The sequence below is a fragment of the Sminthopsis crassicaudata genome, chromosome 6, assembly GCF_048593235.1.
Source record: "Sminthopsis crassicaudata isolate SCR6 chromosome 6, ASM4859323v1, whole genome shotgun sequence".
Lineage (NCBI taxonomy): Eukaryota > Metazoa > Chordata > Mammalia > Dasyuromorphia > Dasyuridae > Sminthopsis > Sminthopsis crassicaudata.
Window position 1 is genome coordinate 229,459,976 of NC_133622.1, and position 20,828 is coordinate 229,480,803.

The 20,828-nt window shown below is 34.2% G+C and overlaps 1 protein-coding gene across 3 annotated transcripts in view; it reads right to left on the reverse strand.

The window, feature by feature from the left end:
- Nucleotides 1-20,828, reverse strand: part of LRRC4C (leucine rich repeat containing 4C) — a 1,473,705-nt gene that overhangs the window by 272,499 nt on the left and 1,180,378 nt on the right. The gene's annotated exons all lie outside the window — the stretch shown is intronic.

Below are 20,828 nucleotides of genomic sequence, written 5' to 3' on the forward strand. Positions count from 1 at the left end.
CATATTTTATTTATTTATGTTTGTATACATATATAAATATGTGGAGCTTTTGCTTGTTTTCCAGTATTCCTAAAGTATCATTTTTTCTTCCTTTATTCTTTCCTCTCTCCTTTCTTTCTTTTCCTCTTCCTTCTTTCCTTTCTCCCTTCCTTTCTTCCTCCCTCTTCCTTCCTCCTTCTTTCCTTCTTTCCTAACTTCCTAACTTCTTTCCTTCCTTCCTTACTTCCTTACCTAACTTCCTTCCTTCCTTCATTCCTCCTTCCTTCCTTCTCCTTCCTTCCTTCCTTCCTTCTTCCTTCCTTCCTTCCTTCCTTCCTTTCTTCCTTCCTTCCTTCCTTCCTTCCTTCCTTCCTTCTTCCTAACTTTCCTAACTTCCTACTTCTCCTTCCTTCCTTCCTTCCTTCCTTCCTTCCTTCCTTCCTTCCTTCCTTCCTTCCTTCCTTCCTTCCTTCCTTCCTTCCTTCTTTCCTTCCTCTCCTTCCTTCCTTCCTACCTTCCTTCCTTCCTCCCTCCTTTCCATTATTCTTAATTTTTAAGCTTCTGTTAAAATTTTCACAATATCTTTTATTCTTACATCACAGTAATCTCTGTATATGTATGCTATGACACTTCTTATGCATAAGTCACTGTGCAAACTCCTACCCACATCCACTTATAAGGAGTTGGTGATCACTTTTTGTGTTGCCAGTGATTTTTAGTTTTTGGAGATTCTGTTTTCCCATGTTTCTCAGTCATATACTTTCACAAATATACATCAACATACGTGCAGATTATAGTGATTACTGTGCATTATTTATATACATACTCTATTATGTATGCCTATGTATATTTATCATGCTCAAATTCACCAATAAATCTGTGGTCTCAATGATGGGAATAATTCTTCCAATGGAACAGATCATGACCTATCTAGACTTCACTATCATATATGACTCTCATTCAGGAACTCTCAGGAATCCATAAATGGACCCATCTAAAATACTAGGGATTTTTTAAAGCTTTCTACTGATATTATAAGTCTGTGTACCTGCCATCCCTTATTACGAACAATTCATCTTCTCTTGTGTATATTTTATATTTTATTAAAATACTTCCACGTTCATAAATGCTGAAATTCCTTTATCTGATCCTGATCTTCTATTCTTTCACCTCCCCCCTCTGCCTTATTACCCTAAACCTTGTCCTTTGCCTTCACCAAAACTTTCAAACCCTTGACCCCTTAGCTCTTTACTAAGTCATCACACTTGAATTGGCTATTCTCTCTTCTCTTTCTTACTATAACCTTTATTAAATCACTTCAACTCTACCTTGATCTCTGCTCTTGAATCACTTGTTTCCATTTTTAAACAAAAATTAATTTGTATTTCCTAAGAAATGAAATATGCATTTTTATAACATCATGCAATTAAAAAGATAATTATACATGACACTGAAAATTTATTAAATGCAATGTATAAAATTATTAGATAAATTAATTTTCCCCTCTTTTTTACTTCTATTTTCTCGTACTGCCTTAGAAATTAATACCATTAGATGCAGATTGGTATATATATATATATATATATATATATATATATATGTATATATATATATATGCATATATATGCATACATGTACATATGTATATTTATATAAATTATTTTTATACATATTCCTATTTATTAGTTTTTCCCCTCTGGATTTAGATGGCATCTTTCTTCATATGAACTTTATGGATTTCTAATAGTCACAGATTTCTTAATTACTCAAAGTTGTTTTTTAGACAATATTGCTGTTACTGTACACACTGTTCTCTGGGTTCTGCTCACTTCCTTCTTTGCCCTTTTGCGCATGTCTTTCCATGCCTTTCTAAGATCATTAAGCTCATTATTTCTTATAGCACAATAGTATTCCACCACAACAACTCTACATCACAACTTGTACAATCATTCCCCAATTAATGATTGTCTTCATATTGCATCTCCTATCTTGTCCTGCCATGAACAACTTCAATCTTGGATAACCGCTACTGACTAGCAAACCTTTGTAGCACTCATATATTGGTGACTAAAATTAGGGAAAAATATAAAACCATATTGACTGGATCCACTATAAATTTATATCAGGTAATCTCTCATCTGGGCTCTCACTGAAGGAAGGCAAACCTTTTATATCTAATTCATAAACCATTTTCCCATTCACCAGAGGTTTTTTCCTTAGCCCTTTCTATAGTCTGTACTTTAAGTTGATAACCTTGCTCATATTTCCATGAAAAAAAGAAGCCATTCACTGGAGGGATGGGGGGAATCTCTTTTTTCTCTTTCTCTGTCTCACAACTTCTGGATATGTTCTGTCATATTTTTTTTTTCCCACCATGCTTTACATAAAGCAGAAGTCTCTCTCTGCTAAGGCAACCTTTTTACAGTATATGTGATTGCATTCTACCTCTTTCCAATTCAATTGATGCAGTAAAAATTTATACCCAAGCTTTTTGATTTCAAGTAAAAAAACTATTCATTATATACCGCAAAACCTCTACATACATGTACATATATCACACATATACATCACAGATACACAAATGTAATTATGTAGCTAGGCACAAAAATTTGTATTTATTCATGTATATGTGTACAAACAAAAACAAACATAAATTAATACATATATTAATACAATACAATAAATACATAAAATATGTATATTAAAAATTAAAGCAATATATTCCCTATGTTAAAATTGTTTGGAAATTCAGAATTTCCTTCTCAATGAGAATTAAGAAAAAAGCAATAGCAGAACAGTATTGCCTATATCCAGGAGTATCTGTGTACATTCAAGACCAAAAATAAGAAGAAAAAATTCTTCAAGGAGTTGAAAAATACCAGCTATCGAAGTTATATTTTGAATATACATAGCCCTTATTTTACCTGTCTACAATACATTATAAACAAGCAGGTTTTTCTTCTTATTAATGAGCTCAGAGAAAGATGATGTTAGCTCAGCGCTTGACCCTTGTTCTCACACTGAGATAGCCACCTGGTAGTTACCATTTTCCAAAGCAGCTTTCTTCTTACTGAGAGCTTATTTTTCTTTTTTGTCATCTAGTAACAGGACTTGAGCTAACCCTCTCTGTCTGACTCACTATTTCACTAAGTTATAGTTTGGAAGAATGCAAGGAAAAAATATAGTATTTTTTTCAAGGAAAAATAAGTTGTTTTTTATTTAGAATCGTAATTATTAGGGCTAGGCAGGACCTTAGAGAACATTCAGTCAAACCTGTTGAGAAACTGTAGGAGAAAAACTGAGGTCCAAGGAGAAAATATAATTTCTTCTAAGTCAAGCCAAGCAATGACTGGAAATTGTAATTAAGAGGAAAAAAAAATAACAAAATACCTTTTTTTTTCAGTTCTAGTATTTCTCCAGCAGGCTAACTCTACTCCCATCAAGCACTCCTTCTCTTTCTTTCTACTACCCTTCTTCCCTGATCATTTCTCCTGTTCTGGAATGCCTCTAACCCCCTCCTTCTGTACTTGCTTTTAGGATACAAACTTCCAATTTCCCAGCTAATTAGTGATACCCTTGCTCTGATATCAGAGGTGGGAGAATAGTCAGCTTTCATAAACTTTCATGATGCACAGTGATGATAGATTTAGAAGTCCCACCCACCCAGCTGGCAAGAACATGGGTGTATACATGTGCTAATTCTAGGAAGCAGCTTCCCATTTGGCCATCAGAGACTTCCTCCTCCCACTTTGAACAGAAAAGAATCATGATTAATATTCTCTGCTTACAAACTTAGGACATAGACTTTCCTTTCTCATTCCCTTTTCACTTTGAAGGTGTCAGCTACTACCCTGGTTTAGATTTGGATGATGCCCTAATTTAAGAAGTGTCAGTGGATGCCCCAATTTTTCTGAGAATGAAGATTACCCCACTGTCTTTACCATGCTTTCTTGGGGACTTCTAGTTAAATCATATCACTTTTCTTTAAATATAGGCTATAAAATAACACATTTTCTTTGACATTGACTGGCTCATCTTAAATAGTTTATGTTCTGCCTGTTAGCAACAGACAATGGCCAAACAAGGATCAAAATCCCCGTTTCTGGTGCTTCATATTCTTGCTTTCTGTGGCTGCATCCTAATTTGGGAATTCAAATTCAAAATCCTCATTCTCTTCCTTAATCCCATTTTCTACTCCATTATTGGAGGAGCATGGCTCCTTATATTATCTTCTCCACCTGGAACATGAACCACAGTTTTTTTTTTTTTTTTAGGTAAGGACTGAAATTTATTTGGAATGGGTCTTACAAATAATAGCACAGGTCCAGGAAAACTGAGGAACTTGTCCACAGTGGTAGCAAACAGAGCAAAAAAGTTTGGATTCAATTCATCTAATTTAGCAAAAGGCATCATGGTCTAGTGGAATATATATGGTTTTATAATCAAAGGACTTGGATTCAAGTCCAACTTCTGTTAATTGCCTAGCTTCATTCCTTAGTTCTTCATGTATAAAACAAGAGGGTTAATAGATTACCTCCAGCTTAAAATCTATTATTTTTGGTCCAAATTAATTTCTCTTTCTATTATTCCACAATTGTTTTGTCTCCTAAAATTTCACATGAATTATAATATAATAATATTGTTTTATTGTTTCATTAGAATGGCCTTAGTTAGCAACTAAGTGATCTCAAATTGTCAAACTTTTCAATATTTTTCAATTTTTTTTTTTTGTCAAATCGGTGAAAGGAATGTTTCATAGACAGCCCCATCTGTTTCATCTCCAACTATGAAGTATCAGGATAAATAAAGGAAGATACCTTCCCCCCCCATCCTCATGCCTGGAATTCTCTCCATCTTTTTCCTGGCATCCTTTGAATGCCAACTAATATTCTATCTTCTAGAAGAAATCATTTCTCCCCCTTAATTCCAGTGCCTTCCTTCTGAAATTATCTTCATTTTATCATGTTTATATCTTTTTAATATACTCCAGTTGTTTTAATTTTGTTTCCCTGATTAAACTATGAGTTTCTTGAGAATAGAGACTGTCTCTTTCTTTGAATGTTCAGTGTTTAGCACAGTGCTTATCCCATAGTTGGGCAGCTAGGTGGCACAGTCCCAGCTCACAAGTCAGGAAAATTCATCTCAGACACTTACTAGCTGTGTGACCCTGGGGTAAGTCATTTTAATCCAATTGCTAAAAAAGGAAATGACACACCACTCTAATATTTTTGCAAAATACATAAAAACATAAAAAATCCCAAATGAAATCGGGAAGAGTCAGACATGACTGGAAAATGACTGAACAGCAACAATTAACACAGAGTAGATGATTAATACATTTTTTGTTGATTCGACTCAGAATCTTGTTTGAAATCCTTATAGAAGATTTAAAGGAAAATATGAGTAAGAGTTAAATATTATGGGTAGGCGATGACAACTTGTAATAGTCATTGTTTTAGAGGGTTCCCATCAAGACATCAGAATTCTATTGGAGTTTTAACAAAGTCAAACTGGGTATACATGTAGTTATATCTCTTTAGCCTATTTTTCTAGAGTTGCAAATTCATCCAAATCCCTGCCAATGGCCTCTATCCAGAAAAAAAGTGAGATTAAGAAGAAAAAAATATAGAAAATAGGTTTTTATTCTCAAAAGTATTTTCCCCCTATCTGAAGGGGCTGAGAAAGAATGTCCAGTTGGTATATGATGATAAAGAGGATGGTTATGCAATTCTCATGCAAAAATAGTCCCCCAAATCAATATAACATGTTTTAAATTTACATTAACATTTAAATTAATGAGAAACTCAATGTGAATTATGAAGCATTAAATGTTCAGGACTAGATCTCATCTTGCCAACTTGGAACTGATTCCACTGAATCACCTTCTCTAGCTCATAAACAGCTTCTAGTCTTTATGTGTTTTCAATGCTAGTGAATTCCAGGCTGGCAAAAGGAGGCATCTTGACTTCACTAGGCAATGAAATATGCTTTATCCATCATGGACTTATAAAATGCTGTATCACCTCTCCTCCTAAGGGGATGGCAGCTATGACTGATTTGCAGAGAGGATATTTTCTCTCTAGGGCAGCCAGTCTCAGACCTATCTCATGAAACTGATATGATGAAACCAGCTGATATAAAGTACCAATTATGTGATTCCATGTGCACAGCATAGGGGTTAGAGAAAACAGGCGTGTACACTGTTCTATAGTTAAACAGATAAAAAAAAGAACAATCCTATTACCTCCAGAGGCATCCTAAATCACTCTTGTCATTTTGTCAATTGGTCATGTTCCACTCCTTGGGTCACCATTTAGGATTTTCTTAGCAAAGGTACTAGATACTTGCCATTTCCACTTTCCAGATCATTTTACAGATGAGCAAACTGAGGCAAAGAGAGTTAAAAGACTTTGCTAGGTCCACACAACTAGCAAGTATCTGAGGCCAGATACTTTTGGCTCCAGGGCTGGTACTCTATCCACTGTGCTACACAGCTATCCTCATGCCATTTTACAGTAGTTCTAATTATTATTAAAATAACTCTTACATAAGAATAAAATTACCTTTTGAAAATATCATTCTATACAAGCCATGCTCCAATTGATAAATGATCAAAGGATATGAACAGACAGTTTTCAGATGAAGAAATTAAAACCATTTCTAGTCATATGAAAAATGCTCTAAAGCACTATTGATTAGAGAAATGAAATTAAGACAACTCTGAGGTATTACTACATACTTCTCAGGTAGGCTAAGATGACAAGAAGAAATAATGATGAATTTTGGAAGGGATGTGGGAGAACTGAGATAATAATAGTGGAGTAAAATGGAAGTATGCCTAAAAGGCTGTCAGATTGTGCATACCCTTTGATCCAACAGTCTCACTACTGGATTTATATCCCAAAGAGATCATAAAAAGCAGGAAAGGACCCACATGTGCAAAAATGTTTGTAGCAGTCCTTTTTGTAGTGGCAAGGAATGGGAAATTGAGCGGATGCCCATCAGTTGAGGGATGGCTGAATAAGTTATGGTATAAGCATATTATGGAATATTGTTCTATAAGAAATGATCAGCAGGTTGTTTTCAGAAAGGGCTGGAGAAACCTACATGAACTGATGCTAAATGAAGTGAATAGAACAAAGAGAACATTATGCCACAACAATAACAAGATGATGTGATGATCAATTCTGATGGACATGATTCTTTTCAACAATGAGTTGATTCAGGCCAATTCCTATGGAGTGGTGATGGAGAAAGCCATCTACACCCAGATACAGGACTGGAGGGATTGAGTGTGGATCACAATGTAGTATTTTCACTATTTTTTGTTCTTTTTTGTTTGCTTTTTATTTTCTTTCTCATTTTTCTTATACAGCATGATAACTGCGGATATATATATATATATATATATATGATATATATATATATATATATATATATATATATGTAAATATATATATATATATATAGGAGAATTGCATATTTAACATATATTGGATTACTTGCCATCTAAAGGAAGGAATGGGGGAGAATGGGGGAGAAAAACTGAGGAGTACAAGCTTTTACAAGGCTGAATGTTGAAAAAATGTGTATATATTTTGAAAACAAAAAGCTTTAAAAATAAAATAAAATATCATTCTACATTCTGTAGTCAAGCTGATCAAGTTGATTCCTTTCTCCACATATTAACTCTAAATTTTAGAAGATTATCATGATGTCCTCCCTAAATATTTTCTGCTTCATGCCCGACATCTCCAGTGCCTTCAAATGATTCTTGTATGACATGATCCTGGAAATTTTCATTTGGATGCTGTTCCAAGTTAGATCAACTCGAGGATGAAGAGAGAGAGAGAGAGAGAGAGAGAGAGAGAGAGAGGAGAGAAGAGAGAGAGAGAGAGAGAGAGAGAGGAGAGAGAGAGAGAGATAGATGAGAGAGAGAGAGAATCGAGAGAGAGAGAGAATGAGGAGAGAGAGAATGAGAGAGAGAGAGAGAATGAGAGAGAGAGAGAGATACACACAGAGAGGAGAAAGAGAGACAGAGAGACACAGAGAGAGAAAGACAGAGAGACAGAGAGACACACACACAGAGAGAAAGAGAGACAGAGAGACACACACACAGAGAGAAAGAGAGACAGAGAGACACACACACACACACAGAGAAAGACAGAGAGACACAGAGAGAGAAAGAGAGAGAGACAGAGACAAAGACAGAGAGAGACAGAAATGGAGACAGAGAGACAGAGAAAGACAACAAAAAGACAGAGAGACAGAGAGATGGAGAGAAGGAGAGAAAGAGCAAGAGAGAGAGCAAAAGAGAGTGAAGCAAGAGTGAGAGCTAGAGAAAAGAGAGAGAGGGATAGGGAGAGAGAGGGGGGAGGGAGGGGAGGAAGAAGGAAGGGAGAAAGAGAGAGGGAAAGGAAAAAAGGAGAGAGGGAAAGGGAAGGAAGGAAGAAGGGGAAAGAGGGAGGAAGGGAGGGAAGGAAGGAGGGAAGGAAGGAGGGGAAGGAAGGAAGGAAGGAAGGAAGGAAGGAAGGAAGGAAGGAAGGAAGGAAGGGAAGGAAGGAAGGAAGGAAGGAAGGAAGGAAGGAAGGAAGGGAAGGAAAAAAAAAGAGAAAGAGGCTAACAGAGTAATGTCAAAATATTGTCTAAAATATCCAGAACTTATTTTGACATGAAAAGAAAACTTGATATTAGTCCATTTTCTTCTATGAACATGTGACTAGATCACTTTCTTCATGGATATATTATATGATACTGAGGCAATTTAATGGAATATATTGTTTCCACTACTGTCCCTCATCTCCAATTGCCAATTCTACATTCTATAGCATTTCACAATCTATCCTTTTCTGTCCATTCATACAAAATCTGTCGTAGGTCAGATTCCCATTAGTTCTGTCCTGGACTATTTTGTAGGAGCTTCCTAACTGATCTCCTTGCTTCCAATCTCTTCTATTTCTAACTGGTCTTCTACCCAACTGCCAAATTAATATTTCTAAAAACAGAACAATATTTCTAAAACAGAATGTTCTAAAAACATTTAACAGCAATGGCCACAGCCCTTCCCAACTTCAAATATTTCAATGAATTCCTATTGTCTGTCAGATGAAATATAAATCCCCAAGCCTGGCACTAAAATCCTTTCAGAATCTGGCTCCTACCAACTTTTTAGTGTTATTTGGCTTTGGTCCCCTTTGTGAAATTCTTTATTTCTGTCAAACAGCTTTCCAGATGTTCCCTATAAATGGCATTGAGTAGAAAGCAGAGAATGTCGATCTTAGAGCCTAAAAATTGGGTTCCAATAGATTTAAATGTTATTAGTTATGTAGCTATAATGTTATCGTTATAATGGGTAAAGCATTTCTTCCCCTTCTTATCTCTCTCAGTGATATGGGGTAGGAGAGTGCCTTAAAAATGTATAAAGCATCGGAAAAAGATGAGGTCACACCTATTCATGCTATTCCATTACAAGTCCTTATATTTGCTTAGGATATCTCTGCTCTGACCTCAGGGGACCAGTGTTTTTCTATGTTTGACTAGAAAATATTTATTCTTGTTTGGACAGTTTTTTTCTAGAGGAAAAGAACCACATGAGTTATGAATATGTCCTTGTATGAAGAAGCAACTAAAGCTATCTGTTCTGAAGGATTCTATAATACTTAGTTACTGTGGGCTCCTTTAATTTATGTTTAAAATCATAAACGGAAATTAATTATTCTAGTTCTATTATTAATTAAGGAACATCTTTCATTCTACTTTCAAATTTCCCCATCCCTTCCAACACTCAATCTTTTCCTCCCACAAATATATATGTATGTGTGTATATATATCTATACATACATACACATACTAATATATGCATGAGTGTATGCATATGTATACATATCTATATTTATATAATATATTTTTACATTCATACACACATATATGTATATATACATGTATATAGATGCACAAAAATATATACACACATACATATCAAAAGAACATCAACCTTCTAACTAGAAAAACGATCAAATTTAGGTAACTGAGTACACTATCCAGGTTATTAATTTTGACTCAGAGAGGTTTTGATATTTTAGTATTGGTTCTATAATATGCTGTGATAAATGAACTTGTTTGTTCTATACGACATATTTCCATTTGTGGATGGGAGGGGTTTATTTTTAATAGCAAAGACAAAGAATTTAATTAAAAAAGAAGAATTTTGAATGAATTTTATTAATGTTGCCATTTTCCCCATCTCCATGTCAAAGTGATATTTTTTTTCTTTTTTTGCTAAGGTAATTGGGGCTAAGTGACTTGCCCAGAGTTACACAGCTAGGAAGTGTTAAGTGCCAGATTTGAACTCTGGTTCTTCTGACTTTAGGGCTGATGCTCTATCCACCGTACCATTCTAGCTGCCCCTCAAAGTGATATTCTTAAAGGATAGGTCTGACTACATACCTCAATCCCATTCAATGAACTCAAGTGTAGAATTCTTACAGTTGTGTGTTTGTATAATAAGCTATATTTAACTTACTCCAGATGATTACAAAAAATCCCAATTACTTTGAAATATTGAATAAAATTCAATTAAAATATATTATCAATATACTTCAAAAACTTTGATTATCCCAGAATAATTATTCTTGTTTCAGTGGCACATTGTTACTTCTAGGGTAAAGTACAAACTTTTGAGTTTGAGATTTGAAACCTTTTCCAGATGTTATACATTAAAGTCCTTAATGAACTAGATGATCCAGCAAAATTACAAGATGATAGAAGTAAGAACAATATGGGCAAATTGGCATGCAAGATAACTCAGATATCGGGGCAGTTAATTGGTGCAGTGGATAGAGCATCAACCCTGAAATCCGGAGGACTTGAGTTTAAATCTGGCCTCAGAGATCACTTGGTCTCAGAGAGACACTTAACACTTCCTAACTGTTGACCTTGGGTAAGTCACTTAACCCCAATTTCCTTAGCAAAAAAAAAAAATGACTTAGATATTAACTAAAATATTTACAATTTAGAACAGATTTCTGGCCTCCAAATCTAATACTTTGGTTTGTCTCCTGAGCCATATATAAAGTGCCCTTGAGTAGGCTGGAAAGAATTTCCATAATGATCAAATCTTAAAACTTTTACATATTGTTTAATATAGAAATTAGTAAGCAATTGTTGTTTTTTCCTTATCACAAAGGGAAGGTTCATTCTGGAGGAGGGGGGTGGGTGGGAAATGATTGTGATGTAAAGATAACTGGATTCAGCAAGACTTATTTAAAAATAATTTAAATAAATAATTAGTAAGTTAATTCTAGAAACCTCCCAAAGTTCTCCAGATGCAGTGACAACATAAACATAATGAATCATTACTATGATATAAAAAAAGATTTTTTAAAAGAAAAAAGGAAAAGAGTAGATACCAAGTCAAAGAGTACTTTTAAGGGTCATTCTCCTTTCATGATACAGCACAGTGGAACTTCACCATATTCAACCTTTCAGACTGGTCCTTAGCAGTCGCTGTCAACCTTTAAAAATTCACAATATGCAGTTCTAGGATTGTAATAGGGCTTTTTGTCAAACTGATTCTCTGAATTAGAGCAGATGGTTGACCATCAAAGTTATTTTAAAAACGGAAGTCTGGAGTACATGTAACTGGGAGATTCTCAATTAAATCAGAAGAAACAATCATCTCAAAAGCAGTTGAAGGGGCAGCTAGGTGATGCAATGGATAGAGCATCAGCCCGGAAAGTCAGGAAATCTTGGGTTCAAATCTGTCCTCAGACACTTAAACACTTCTTGGCTGTGTGACCCTGGGCAAGTCACTTAACACCAGCCTCAAAAAAAAAAAAAAAAAAAAAAAAGCAGTTGAGCAGCTTCGATTATAGAATCTTAGAGATGAACGTAACATTCATCTGGTCCACCTCCCTTCATTTTATGAATGAGACTACTAAGGACTGAGAAAGTGATGGGTCTTGCCAAAGTTACAAAGATATAAAGTGACAAAGATATGAATTTGAATTCAAGTCTTTTGATATCAAACCCAAGATTTTTTAAAATATCTCTCTAAAGATCTCCTCTTGCTATTTTGATAAGAAGATCATCAGGTTAAGACTAGTAGTGTCTTTGGAGATTGTAAAGTAAACCATTGAAGGGGTGTGTGTAAGAATACTACCAAAAAGGTAGGGGATAATTTATGGCTTATTTAATTTCTAAATTTTTAGAACTCCAGGAAAAAGGGATGATAATTTAACATTCCACTCATATTATTTAAGAATATATAAGAAGTGAGAGAGAAACTGTAGCTGAAAGAATGGGGTGGGAGTGTGGATTAAGCATTGCTTTTTAGAATTTAGCTTTATTTATACTTTAAATATTTTTATACACAATTTCCATAATTCAGTAGGAACCTTACACATACCATTTCCAGCAATGTAAGTATGGTTGTCTGTAGGATTTTTCTTTTTGTATGTGTGTGAGCTGAGCAACAATTATATGTAAAGGAAGCTCTTAGTAAATGGAAATCAGGTTGTTCTTCTAAGTGCAACAGATTCTCACTTCTCACATTCTAAATATACTTTCTTTTAAGACAAGGACATTCAATGACCAGCTAATTTTTTTCTGTTAATGTTGAGATTTAATTAAAAACTTGGTTCACTTATGTGGTGTAGCCCCACCATCATGCTGCAGGATCTCCTTGTAGTGTATATTTTAAATCAATCAATCAATAAATCCATTAACAGATATTTATTAAATACTTATTGTGGGCTAGACAATGGACTTGTTACTGGGGCTTGCCTAAGCCAAAAAAGAGATCAATCATGGGATTTACATGCTATTCAGGGAGAAATGTATATATATGCAAATAGGTCAAAATAAAAAAAATAAATCAATACAAGTTTTTTTTTCTTTCATATTTTTCTTTTCAGAAAGGGGTGAGTGCATTAACAGCTGGAGTATGAGCAAAACTCCTAAGAGTGGATACCAAGTCAAAGAGTACTTTTAATCCTAATTTAGATTCATAATATCTTATCTTTTTTTTCATGAAACCCTTTGACATTTTGGTAAATCTTATTTACCATTTCTCTAAATAGTGTTTTTTAATGCATAAAATGCTATATATAACATGAAAAAGGAACTCAATTATAAAAAAATAGTTTAAAATTCACAGAACCCAGCTTAATAACCAGGGAAGTTAGTTGAACTAAGTTTTAAAAGGAAGCAAGAACCCTAGGTGTCAGAAGGATACATTCTAGGGTGTGGGGAGAGAGAGAGAGGAGAGAGAGAGAGAGAGAGAGAGAGAGAGGAGAGAGAGAGAGAGAGGAGAGAGAGAGAGAGAAAGAGAGAGAGAGAGAGAGAGAGAGAGAGAGAAAGAGAGAGAGAGAGAGAGAGAGAGAGAGAGAGAGAGAGAGAGAGAGAGAGAGAGAGAGAGAGAGAGAAGAACAAGGGAGAGGGAGATAAAGAGGGAAGGAGGGATCTGAAAATGTTTAGTCATTTATTTTTCTAAGTGCTTTAGCTTATACATTTAAGTAATATATGTCTTCTATTCAGATACAGTATATTCTACATACTGTACCATGCCACCTTCCCAAGTTGCATTCTCAGAGTCCAAAGAAATTAACTTTAAGTCATTGTTGCTGTCCGTGGTACTGAAAAGGGAAAGAACTTACATTGTATAAGTCTATGGAGGCAGAAATAAGAAACTATAGTGGATCTTATCTTCTCATTTAGACTGAAGGATTTGCTATATTTTTAATATCCATAGGGAAATTAGTTGAACAATTGGAGGACTATAGGAATTCTTAAAAGGAAGCTTTACATGATTAATTTCTCAACTTAAGCATACTAATTACCTTGGTGGAATCCTCATTAACATTTTTAGTGGGCACTCGCATGAAAGTAATGCAACTGGGGAACTTTATGAATAATATGTGAATAATATGATGCATTGTGCATAAAAATACATTGTATCTGGGATTCCTAAAAGGATCTATATGTAATGTAATCACCAATATTTGAGAAGCAGGTAATTAAAGATGTCATTTAAATAAACACATATTATAACTATTATATGAAATTCCTGTGAATAATATGAAACATGTAAAAAAAAAACTGCTAGTCTCTAACTCAAGGAGTTTATATTCTACTGAAAAAAATCATCATTTTACAAGTTTATATCTACAGATAACTTCAATATACAGTGGTATAGCATTTATTTATTCATTTGTGCCACATGCAAGATTAATATGATGTCATGAATTGGGAGAATTAGTTGCCAGTAAAAGACGGAGGAAGCTCAACTAATTAATAATTTATATGAAAAACATCTGGTGACTTTAGTGAAATTTTATCTCAGCTGTGGTTCTACAGTGTGATATGTGAGCAAAAATGCTAATATGATCTCAGGAATATTACTAAATCAAAGAATTTAAGAATGAAAGGAACCTTAATATCTATGTAGTTCAGCTTATACATGGAAAGAGTCATTGCTTATATTTCTGTCTAAAACATATCTTTCCAGCTTCTCACACAAAGGAGTTTTAAGATACTTGATTACAAGCTTTCTTAAAATCTCTTAAAATTATATATTAAGCATTTCCTTCATGTACTAGTTTAGTGATACTGTCAAGAATTAAATTAACTTAGTGTGTATGATCTCTTAATGAAAATATGCTTAATGCTTTTCATTAGTCTGTGATTTTCAATGACCTTTGTTTATCTTTCTCTGTACTCCCATCACAGAATCTGGCACTTGTGGGTGCTTAATAAATGTTTGTTGAATATTACTCAATGCCCAATATCTAAAAGAGAGCAGTGACAGACTCTCCAATATTAACTTTTTTGTCTCTGTTTCATACTTTAGGAAATTCATGTCAGGAGAAGGAAGATCAAATTGATAAGGCACTGTATTATAGGAGGGTTAGTAGGGGAGGATCTTGTGTCATTTTTCCTAGATTAAAAAAATAACACTTAAGGGAATCATGATAATGGTAATCAAGTTTTAAACTTCATTATAACAATGAAGTATCTAGCTATTTTCTTTTCTTTCCTTTTTTCCTAGAATGATGTGGGAATAGAATTTACTCAGAGACAAATTTACACTTAAAAGAAAGCTTTGCTTATAATTGGAGCTACCTAAAAAGTTTCCTCCAGGGAAAGATTTGGGGCAGAACCTGGATGACCACTTGATAGGAAGAGTGGAAAAGACTTTTTTGCTCATATATCATTTAGATTAAATTACCACCAATTTTCTTTTACCTTTTAAGATATTGTGAATTTATAAAGTGCTAAGTAGAATATAAAAAATCAACAGAAAATTCACTTAAAAGAGGGGAAGCTTAAATTTGAAAAAGCATCAAAAGGAGAGCAACATGGTCAATCTTCTTAGTTCCTGTTTTGTCATCTTTTTCCTGACAGCTCAGGAAGATGGGGAATCTGGGACTGAAGCTACATGGGAGGGATCCTATTAAATATCAGGGTAAAATAATATCCCTGTAATTGAAGAATGGTTGACAGCAGCAATAATATCTGCAGAATCAGCTGGATTTTATGAGGTGTCTTAAAATTGTCTAAAAGTTTTACTGATGTTCTTTCATCAGTATCCTGGACTATTGCCAACATAGATAATTACATCATGCCTGCTGAAATCCCCCTGCAATTTCAAGGGAAAGCACTACTTCTGTTTCTTCTTCTAAAAACAGTTGGCCCCCCTTTCTGGCCAACAATAGATATTTCATTTAAAGTTTCAAGTGGTTGTATTTTATAGGCACATAATGCACAGAATTTATGCCCTCATCATACTGTACCACAAGAGTTGTAACTTGACAACCATGCTGAACATGTGATAACAAGTGAATTAATCAACTACTTTCTTACTTAAAATATTTTTCACATATCCATACTTTTTCTTTTATATAAATGTTAGATACAGTATAATTGTGGCCTGTTTTCTAAGTAGCAACATACATTTGGAAGAAAGCTGAAAATATTAAATTTCTAAACATATGGTCAACAAGTTTGGACACATCTGCATATTTAGAAACATTTGGATAAATGAATAATTTGCAAATTTTTCAGTTTTTGTATGTAAAAATGATTTGGGATCTTTCAAGAATGAAGTGTCAAATTATATTGCATTCCTTTATTACACATTGGTGTCAAAGGACAAGGGAAATGCTCAGGATATGGTTTATCTGTATTAAAGTCTGAGAGATCTTATTTATACCCAGAAGGTATGATTGACCTACAATATAACTGGATCTTTGCTATAAGAGGATTTTATTGCATATTTTATAACTTCTCATTCTCCCCTCTCATTTTCTGCTTAAAAAAACCTTTCTTCTTCTTCTGTCAGGCACAGTATCAACTTATTTGAAATCAAATAAGATATCTGTAAAACACTTGACACATAGTAGGCACTTAGTAGATGCCTGTCCCTTTCCTTTCCTTTCCTTTCCTTTCCTTCCCTCTTAGAAGTGACTTCTTTATAAACCACACAATTTACTTAATTATCCATTAACATGTTCTTCTTTAGTAAACAAACAATTTGAGGTCAGGGATTGATTTTTTCTTCCTTTTTTTGTTTTTGAAGCAGTTAGGCAGCTCTCACTGGGTAAATACTCAATCTGGAGTTAGGATGATCTGAGTTAAAATTTGGTCTTGGATACTTACTTAGTATTACTTATTATAGTACTTGGATTGACCCTGGTCAAGACACTTAACCTGAGTTTGCCTCAGTTTTGTCCTGTGTAAAATGGAGCTAATAAAAATACCTGTGTTTCATTCCAGACACGAGGAATGATATGGGAAGATGATTGGTATGAGCAGAAGATGGCTTGGTGATAAATTTAGACAGACAGATGGATAGTGAGATAGATGGATGCATACATACATGTATACAAAAAGTAGAAAAGAAGGAAGAAAGGAAAGAAGGAAAGAAGGAAGGAAGGAAGGAAGGAAGGAAGGAAGGAAGGAAGGAAGGAAGGAAGGAAGGAAGGAAGGAAGGAAGGAAGGAAGGAAGGAAGGAAGGAAGGAAAGAAGGAAAATATGGAGGGAAGGAGGGAAGGAAGGAAAATATGGAGGGAAGGAGGGAAGGAAAAGTGGAGGATGGTATGAATTGGCCAAACTATGAATCAAAAAGAATAAATATCATGATTTATCATTACATCCATATTTTGGTGGAACTTAAAAGCAATAATCATGGCAGATCACCCTATATGCAGTTTTCTATGAGAAGCCATGAGGAGGAATGATATTTTCAGAAACTTTTTAGATTACTAGAGTAGTGGGGTAAAGGCTAGCTTGGAGAGGGAAGACTATACCTATACTCTAAGTATGGAGAGCAATGCCTGAGAAAGAACTGGTTGCAGTGAGAATTAAGAGGGACGTGGAAGAGATTTTGTTTTGGTACAAAGGTTCTTTGAGGGAAGAGATTGTTTTGCTTTTGTCTTTGCATTCCCAAATATGAATATGATACTTTGAATATAAGATGTAAATCTATAACAAGGAGGGAAATGAAATTCTACCTCTAAACATTCATTTTTATAGATGAGGAAATTAAACTCTGGGGAAATTGAGTGATTTGAGTGATGGATAATTCAAAAAATGGGCATGAGTATGATTACTTAGAAAGACAATGAAACCTGCAACAGAAATAGAAAGAATTTAGCTAAAAAGAGAAAGACTTTTGGGGAACATTATCTGTTTTGTTTTGGGACTGTAGAATGAGCAATGAAAAAAAACATATTTTGATGTTGTTTTATAATGCAGTCAAATGAAGTATTTAAATATATACACACTGGACCCAATTAGAGTTTCAATGTGTCTTTTGACACTTTTAAACTTTGTTCCTATAGACACATATTCCAACTTATTTAACTATTTCATATGCAAAAAAGGAAAATAATGCTCACACTATTTACCTAAACTACCATTTTTGTGAATAATAAACACTTTATAAACCTTTAAACTTCATGTAACTGTGCAATTTCATCATCATCATCACTACCACCATCCATCCAAATAGATTTGTTCAGAAGACAAAATGCATATTAAGACACTTTTGGGAGAACTTGGGAATATTTATTTCAATCTTGCAATCTCTTCAAGACAGTATGGAAAGGGAAAAAGAACCTAGAAGAGAACATCTGGGAATAGTCATATTTCTAAGGTAGAAAGAGAATAAAGAACCAAAAGAATATCAAAGATGTAGAAAACACATGATCGGTTCAGTGATACAAATGACTATAAAAGATAGATATCAAGAAGGAGAAGAGGGCCCATGATGTTGGATGATATGGAAAGGTTAAAGGAAGACATGACAGAAAAAAAGATTACCACATATAATACCAAGAACTGACCTTGGAAATAGCTGTTGGGTATAGTGTTGGGCACAGAAACCAGACTGCCTAGGATTGAGGTGTGAGTAGGTAGTGAAGAAGTAGAGACTGGACATCATGTAAATAAGTTATGAACAAAGTTAAATTTTGAACATAAAATTTTCTCCTTCAATAGTTCACATTTATCTATCTATCTATCTATCTATCTATAGATATATAGACATGTGTGTGTTTTGGACATTAATTTGATAATAAATAATCCAGATTATTTATCCTTTCTCTAGATAATATATGTAGTTTAGATATGAATTCAGTTCAAGGTTGCCTTTATTTGGAAAACAAAAGATGACTTTTGTATCCTGGAAAAACAACAATATAAAAAGACAATCATTTGTATAGAACAAATGTTCCCAATATGTGGGCCAAGGACCTTGGGCTTTGGAGTATTTCCAAAGGAACAACAAGTTCAACTAAATATTATGCCTGATACATAAATGTATTTCTCAAATGCACATGCAGACTTCTACAATCATTTACATACAAATTTGCTTTAAAGAGTTTCATATTTTTATCTTCATTTTTCATGTTTACAGTCAATGGATGAAAATAGTATAATTGCAATCATGGAAGGTTCCACATAATTTTTAAAGTGGCAAATATTGGGAACTATTGACTATCTCAAATGATCCTCATAATAATCCCAGATGCTAATATTGTATGTTATACCTATTTCATAAATATGAAAATTGAGATTTTGAGAAGCAAAGTGATTTCTTAAAGACTATCTAACTAGTAATCAACTAGGTAATATTTGAATCCATTACTTCTAAGGCCACTCATCCACTAATACCACTGAAGCCGTCTATCCATGTAAATAATATTCAAAAAAATTGCCCAGCATGTGACTTCCAATTCAGAAATTAATAATCCAGGGCTTCTAAAGCTTGTGTATTTTATAAGGTCAAAAGGCAGGTGTAGTTTATGACTGGTCATATTCTAACTGTTTATTTGGTCCATTTCTCTTCCTATTCCACAGGGAGGTCCATGATTCATTCATGACAAAAGGCCCAAGGGGGACTCTACACCTTTTCTTCCTCTTAATTAGGGTCGACTTCATGACAGAGGTGAGATTTATGGTGTTGTAGCACACCAGAGTGTCCTCAGAACATATTATCTAGCTCAGTAGGAGTTAGGGATTTTAGATTGGCTCAAGATTGATAGACATTGTAGTACCATAGGCAATCTCCTTGTCCCCAGAAAAGAACCTCCAAGTTCGATGCACAATGCTTTTGTTGGTTCATTTGTACTTGTGTTAATTCTTTTCTAAAGACATTTGTGTATTTATTGAAATCTATTGAAGAACATTCATCCTTTCATTTGATTCTGTAGTTATGCATATAAATTCCCTAAACATTCATTCATTCCTCTTAGTAGCTGTAAATAGACTAAGGGAAAAATCACAAAAGTACAAATAGCTAATGGGACAGACTGACTTAGTGTTTTGAATATAAAAGAAACTTAATTTTATTTATTCATTCATATGGGATTGCAATTAAGCATCCTGTTATTCAGGTATTTGCATCTACTACTGAACAATAAAAATGTGCACAGGAATTCACTCAACTTGGGAAATGATAATGTCATGATATTCAAATTAATTTCTTTTCAAATAATCAGACCACTGGGTCATAGCACTTGGGTTTTTGCTTCTTGATTGTCTTTTCATACTTTTATGGGATATAATCTAAAAGTCATAAGGATGATTTACTTTGCTTTATCCTTGCTCTATGACCTATCCAGAATATCTTGGTCTGATATAGTAGCTTCAGGCTGTTTGCCCTCCATGACCTTCTGTGGAGTTCTAAATCTGTCTTCCAATAACACATCTGTTTAAACCAAAAAAAAAAAGTCTTATACATAGATCAGAGGCTTATAGATAGAGGGCTGGAAGGGACCTTAAAATACTCTCCCTTAAACTTCTTATTTAAAGATGAGAAAGCTGGGGTAAAGGAGGTGAATCACTCCAATAGGAAATGATGCAGCTATGTGGAACAAGGGATAGAACATTGTACCTGGAGTCAGGAAGTTCAAATGTAGCCTCAGATATTTATTAGCTACATGACTCTAGACAAAACACCTAAACTTGTGTCTGGTTTTTTCCATCTACAAAATGGAGGTAAAATAGCACCTATCTCTCCAAGGTTATTATGAGAATAAAATAAGATTAGATTTGTAATACCCTTGGTAAAACCTAATCTGATATATGAATATTAGTGATGATGATGATAAAAATTCAGGATTCCTACTTAGGTGCTTTAATTCAAATTTTCACACATTTTCTACTGTATCACAAAGCTCACAATTCTGATTGCATCTTGGATATTACTAAGGACACAAATAAAATGACATCATGCCTTGGCAGAAATTCTGTCTTCTAGTTAAGGAACTGTCTAAGGACATATGGAGAATTTTCATTTGTGAAAAGCTTCCCATCCAATGGGATAACAGGTTAATTATAGAACTATG